The 7178-nt window shown below is 39.1% G+C and overlaps 1 protein-coding gene across 3 annotated transcripts in view; it reads left to right on the top strand.

Annotated features, from left to right (window-relative positions):
- Positions 1–7178, top strand: part of LOC141114274 (NXPE family member 1-like) — a 236313-nt gene that overhangs the window by 142565 nt on the left and 86570 nt on the right. The window lies entirely within an intron of this gene.

Here is a 7178-nt window from a genome sequence, read left to right as displayed (position 1 = left end):
TTAAGCCATTATTCTGTTTAATTTCTTCCTATCACAGACTTAAGCGCTGAATCATTCGCAGCTCCCCGTCATCTAAAGATATACGTCATAGGCTGCACAGGTATACACACTCAAATCAATTGTCGTGGCTATCCGCCCTATGCCGTCATTCTTTTTCCCCACTCAGTTACTATGTACCCTCTTACCAGAGGGATCTTTCACAATCTATTTAAATTTCAATTCACTTTTTTTTTTTTTTTTTTTTTTTTATTGGCTTTCTTATGCTATTTTTTGTTAAACTCATAAATCTTGATTGTAAGTTACTAAGACTGATTTATAGACCGGCCGGTCTAATTAAGTTTTTTACTGTCTTTTTTTTATTTTTATTTTTTACTGTCGGTTTGTTTTTTTTGTTTTTTTGTTTTTTTTTTTTTTTTTTTCTTCATTATAGTTATATGTTAAACCAAAGTAATGTTGAACTAAATTCATTTTTTCATTTTTTACAAATATAAATTTGCACAATCCTTCTATTATGCCTCGAACAGCATAAGATAGGAATTTTTTTTTTAAATCCTTGTACACCTGGTTGACCTCAGTTTCACAGAAAATTTGGACATCGATACTATATTCACCCTTCACCGTATCTATTGACTTCACATCCTGATGATTCCCCGAAATTTGAAATGACACCATAACCATCACATAATGTTCAGGGTTTCAATTCCTGAACAAAAGCAAAAAAACCTTCCTACAATACAAAAAACTAAATACAAAAATAGTAATGTTGCAAGAAACACATTTCATGAAAGACAGCAGCCCTACGTTTTTCCACAAAGCATTTAATCAATCTTTTTATACCACAACCTCCTCTAAGACCAAAGGAGTGGCTGTCTTTTATGCATCAATCTTTTCCTTTACAGGTTCAGCAGGTTTACAAGGACCAAGATAGTCGGTTCATTATAATTAAAGGCACCCTGTCAGGTAGAGATATTACGATTGCCAATGTATATGCACCAAATGATACACAAACCACCTTTTTCATACAATTTTTTTTTTTAATAAGCTACAACCATTCCATTCATCACATATCATTTTAGGCAGAGGCTTTAACTCAGTACTCCAGCCTAACCTCGACCGTAGCAAACCCAGAATTCAAAAACTTTCTCAAACAACTATTTCACACATAAATGATTTACAACTGATAGACTCTTGGAGAGCATTAAATGTAGGTGCACGCAAGTATACCTTCTACTCACACCCACATGACTCACATTCTCGCATAGATCATATATTTTGCTCCCCAATAATCTTGGCAAACACACAAGATGCCGCAATACACCCTTGTTCCTGGTCAGATCACCATTTGGTCACTCTTGGTGCACAATTTTATTGGCCTTTCCTCCACTCCATACTCATGGAGAATTAATGAGTCATTACTAACAGACCCCACCCACCAAGAGATTGCATCAGAAATAAAAGAATATTTTTCATCAAACTCAACCCCAGATATTTCCCCATCTACGTTATGGCTAGCCCATAAAGCAGTATTAAGAGGCCACCTCATCAAACAAGCAGCACAATGTAATAGGTTGAAATGGGGAAAAAATCCATTCTCTTACCAAGGATCTCCATAATCTATACAAAATTCATACAAATACACATGACCCAGACATCCTTAAAACAAAAAAAGTGAAAAAAAAAAAATTTTATTTGCCTGAAACCCTTGTTGCTAGGCAGTCTTCCTAATCTGCCTCCTCCTATTCCGCGGCGTGTCCTGCTACTCGGTGAGCAGCCCGTGGTGTTCTGGGAACTGTGTTCCCAGAACACCACGGGGCCATTTACAGAGCGCCGTGCCGCTCGCGCATGCACAGTAGGAAACTGGCAGTGAAGCCGCAAGGCCCCACTGCCTGTTTCCCTTACTTAGGATTGCGGTGCCGGGACCCGAGAGCCGAGGGAGGGGTCGGCCTCGGGCAGCCGACATCGCGGGCACCCAGGACAAGTAAGTCTACTTATTTAAGGTCAGCAGCTACAGTGTTTGTAGCTGCTGACTTAAAAAAAAAAAAATTATCCTGGCCGGATTCCTGCTTTAAATCCAGATATCAAGGGCTATTCATTAAATAACGACCCCTATAAATTAAGCATGTATGCAGATGACTTAATCCTATTCCTCACACAACCAAACATTGCTTTACCAAACCTTTTACATACCCTTTAATACATTTGCATCTTTATCAGGATTGACGGTAAATGTTTCCAAATCTATTGGTATGCCAATAAATATTCCACCATCCCATTTAAATTCCTTACGTTCCCCTTTCAATTTCTCCTGGTCTTTAGAATCGCTTCCATACTTAGGTCTTTGATACTTGGCGTGAGGAAGATACCAATCATCAAAAAACTACATACCCTTAATACAAAAATTAAGATCGACATTAAAAATGTGGAAATCCCTCAAAATATCATCATTTTTTAGGCAGAATTACAGCAGTTAAAATGACTATTCTACCAAAGATATTATACCTCTTCAGGGCACTCCCAATTAGACTGACTAAAATAGTGATAACTAAATTCCAAACAGAAATTAATAAATTCATATGGCTAGATTCTCACCCACGTTTATCAAGAATGGTGTTGTATAAACCACAAAAGTGGAGGTCTGGGCCTCCCAGACTTTTGGCTGTACTACTTATCTGCCAGATGGTCTCAAATGGCACAATGGCATATTCTCAATCCCAAGATACAATGGGTTAGATTCAAGAGATTCAATTTAACCATATTCCATCTCAGGCATATTGTGGGGAAACAAAATTTCAAACCACACCACTGACACTCTCTTAACCAAATAGTTTCACAATCATACCAACTATGGAAATTATACAATAAAACAAATTCAACGTTCTATCTAAATCCCCCCCACATGCCTCCTTCATAGGCGACCCAAAATTCTTCCAAAATACTAATGATGCAGGTGACTTCTCATCCTGCATTAACAATAACCTGATTTTTCTCACTAATTTTATAGAAAACAACAACTTTACCTCATTCTCTTCATTAAAAACCAAACACCAAATTCCCAATACAGAGTTTCATAAATTCTTACGGATTAGACACTTTTTTTAACACATTTTCAACCAACAAATTTATACCCATCCTCATTCTTTGAGAACATATGTCTAAATTCACCAAGAAAGTCTGGTCTGATATCAGAAATATACTCTAACTTTATTAACAACACAGAAATAAACTCCCCTACATGCTCAATTGGGAGCAAGAGGTAAACTTCTTTTTCTGTCCAAGACTGGGACAAATGCATCAACAACTTGCACAAATGTGCTAGATCAATCACAGTTAAAGAGACCGCATTCAAATTATTCACTAGATGGTACTATACCCCGGTTAAATTACATGCCATTTTCCCCACAACACCTCAGATATGCTTTAGAGCTGCAATACCATAGGCTCATATTCAAACATTTTCTGGGATTGTAAGATTATAAGATTAAACAAATATGGAAACAGCTGGAAAACTTTGCCTCTGTAATCTCAAATTAGTAATATAAACCTAACTTTACGCAATTGTCTCTTATTTGCCCCTATCATTGGACTTCCCACCCATAATACGAGACTAATACACACAATCTGTGTAGCAATTCATTGGTTAATAGCATTCCATTTGGAAATCCCCCATCAATTCCTCTAGAGCATTTGAAAAACAGAACCAATAATATTAATCTTGTGAAAAAAATATTCCATACAATACAGAATACCATTTTATTTATATGATAAAAAATGGAACAAACAAAATTGCAATAATGTTGCGCTACTCACAAAAATAAAAATGACATATAAAGCAGCCAGCATCCACAATGTAGTAACAAAGCAAAAATATGAGTAGTAAAAATGCAGCGCTAAATACAAATAAACAGTGCACATATATGTGACTACCAAACAAATGAAAATGGCGAAAAATATAAAGAGCAATCTTTTTTGAAACCACTATTTAGTCCATAACCATGTGAGTGTCCAACTCGGTAAGTGTCATATAAGTATCCAACACAGTGGGATGGTAAATAAATGGGTGGGCGAGAAGTTAAAGCGGGGTTCCACCCAAATTTTGAACAATATCTGTATGTATTCTCTTCCTTGCCTAGATGCTGACATGCCGTTTAAAAAAATGTAAATCACCGTAATTACCTTTTTATTTTTCTATTCTTCTTTGCACTTCCTGGTTCTCCTCCCGTGGGAGTAGGCGTGTTTCTAACCTCTCCCAGACTCCTGGGAGCTAGTCTCAGGCTTCCCAGGATGCCACTGAGCATGTGCGGGAACGAGCGGTGAATGCTGGGAGCACAGCATTCACCACATCCAGGAAATAAATGCTTGTGGGCTTCAAATGCCCACAATGAAGATGGAAACCGCCTGCAGTGAATAATATATGTTATTCTTTCCGACAAAATCTGACACAGGCGGACATATTACACACAATATGTGAGTATGTAATGCTGAGAAGAAAAGTTTGTGAATGAACTCAAAAAAAAAAAAAAAAAAAGATAGGTGGACCCCCGCTTTAATCTTATGTAAATCACAGGGATGGTGTCTCAAACTCCATGGGCGCCATGTGAGTCACAGGGATGGTGTTCCGATAATCGATATCCACAAGAGCGTACAGAAGAAGTAAATACCCTTACCGGAATAGATGGACACGTTTGCCGTACGGCTAGGTGTCATACAGGCTTATGGATCAGCGATCATGTCGGGTTGCGATTAGCTATCCTTTCTGGTACCACGCTATTTTTTATTCTTCATTTTTTTACATTTCTCATATGTGATCACTTTTTATCCAGATTGTTACTTTTGTTTGGTTTGCAATAAACCTATTTATATGGATTCAAGCACCATGTGGGTTCTTTTACTCCCTCTTACATGTCCCTTTGCTGGCTGATTGAAAGCTGCATTTTTTCATCACATGTTTGCGGGCGAGACCCCCTCATCGAGTTCTGGACCATTCATCTCTCTTCCGATTGCCACAGAGGAACCAGGGGAACCTGCTACATATGTCAAGCCTCCATTGGGATCGCTGATCCATAAGCCTGTATGACACCTACCCGTACGGCAAATGTGTCCATCTATTCCGGTAAGGGTATCTACTTCTTCTGTACTCTCTTGTGGATATCGATTATCGGAACACCATCCCTGTGACTCACTTGGCGCCCATGGAGTTTGAGACACCATTCCTGTGATTTACATAAGATTAACTTCTCGCCCACCCATTTATTTACCATCCCACTGTGTTGGATACTTATATGACACTTACCGAGTTGGACACTCACATGGTTATGGACTAAATAGTTGTTTCAAAAAAGATTGCTCTTTATATTTTTCGCCATTTTCATTTGTTTGGTAGTCACATATATGTGCACTGTTTATTTGTATTTAGCGCTGCATTTTTACTACTCATGATAAAAAATGGGACCCTTGGGTTAAACACTCCACTCCTTTTTTTTTTTTTTTTTTTTTTTTTTTTTAATTCAGTTTGAGATTTACTAGTCACCAGAGACAAACTCTGAATAGGGGAAACAAACCATTAGATAAATGGAGGTATGCACAATTACAGCATTTTACACAACCACTACAGGGAAAAGGACACATGAGGTTAATTGAGAAATTGTTTGGCTCCCCCTCAAGTTTAAACCAAAGTATATCTAAAATATATACAATTTTGATTAAGGAAGCAGAACATGAATACCCATCTTATCTGGGGAAATGAGAAGAGGAAATGGGATCCTTAGAGATGAGGAACACAGGAAAAAAAAATTAAGAATCAAGGGATGTCAGGACAATGGAAATGTGCTATAAACTACTGGCAAGGTGGTATGTGACCCCAGACCTAAACAGTATTAACATCTGTGGGGCATCTTCAAAACAGAAGGTGGAGGAGCACAAGGTCTCTAACATCCACCAACTCCGTGATGTCGTCATGGTTGGGGTTGTTATCATGTTGGAATACTGCCGTGCGGCCCAGTCTAGGAAGGGAGGAGATCGTGCTCGGCTTCAGTATGTCACAGTACATGTTGGCATTCATGGTTCCCTCAATGAACTGTAGCTCCCCAGTTTCGGCAGCACTCATGCAGCCCCAGACCATGACACTCCCACCACCATGCTTGACTGTAGGCAAGACACACTTGTCTTAGTACTCCTCATCTGGTTGCCGCCACACACGCTTGACACCATCTGAACCAAATAAGTGTTTTTTTTTTTTTTTTTTTGTCTCATCAGACCGAAGGACATGGTTCCAGTAATCCATGTCCTTAGTCTGCTTGTCTTCAGCAAACTGTGGGCTTTCTTGTGCATATTCTTTAGAAGAGGCTTCCTTCTGGGATGACAGCCATGCAGACCAATTTGATGCAGTGTGTGACGCATGGTGTGAGCACTGACAGGCCCCACCCCTTCAACCTCTGCAGCAATGCTGGCAGCACGCATAAGTCCATTTCCCAAAGACAACCTCTGGATATGACGCTGAGCACATGCAATCAAATTCTTTGGTCAACAATGGCGAGGTCCGTTCTGAGTGGAACCTGTCCTGTTAAACCGCTGTATGGTCTTGGCCACCATGCTGCAGCTCAGTTTCAGGGTCTTGGTAATCTTCTTATAGCCTAGGCCATCTCTATGTAGAGCAACAATTCTTTTTTTCAGATCCTCCGAGTTCTTTGCCATGTAGTGCCATGTTGAACTTCTAGTGACTAGTATGAGAGAGTGAGAGCGATGACGCCAAATTTAACACGCCTGCTCCCCATTCACACCTTGTAACACTAATGAGTCACATGACCCCGGGGAGGAAAAATGGCTAATTTGGCCCAATTTTGTACATTTTCACTTAGGGGTGTACTCACTTTTGTTGCCAGCGGTTTAGACATTAATGGCTGTGTGTTAAATTTATTTTGAGGGGACAGCAAATTTACACTGTTATACAAGCCGTACACTCACTACTTTTACATTGTAGCAAAGTATAATTTCTTCAATGTTGTCACCTGAAAAGATCTAATAAAATATTTACACAAATGTGAGGGATGTACTGTATGTATTGGCGTATAACACTCACTTTTTCATCATGAAAATCGGGTACAAATAGCATGTGCGTTTTATACACCAATACTTCAATTTTAGCTGCCTCAGAGGGGACAGGGAGGGGGGTGGGACGAGCG

This window comes from Aquarana catesbeiana, linkage group LG12, assembly GCF_042186555.1.
Source record: "Aquarana catesbeiana isolate 2022-GZ linkage group LG12, ASM4218655v1, whole genome shotgun sequence".
NCBI classification, from domain to species: Eukaryota; Metazoa; Chordata; class Amphibia; order Anura; family Ranidae; genus Aquarana; species Aquarana catesbeiana.
The sequence above is the reverse complement of the archived record's forward strand: the minus strand, read 5'-3'. Positions and strand labels throughout refer to the sequence as shown.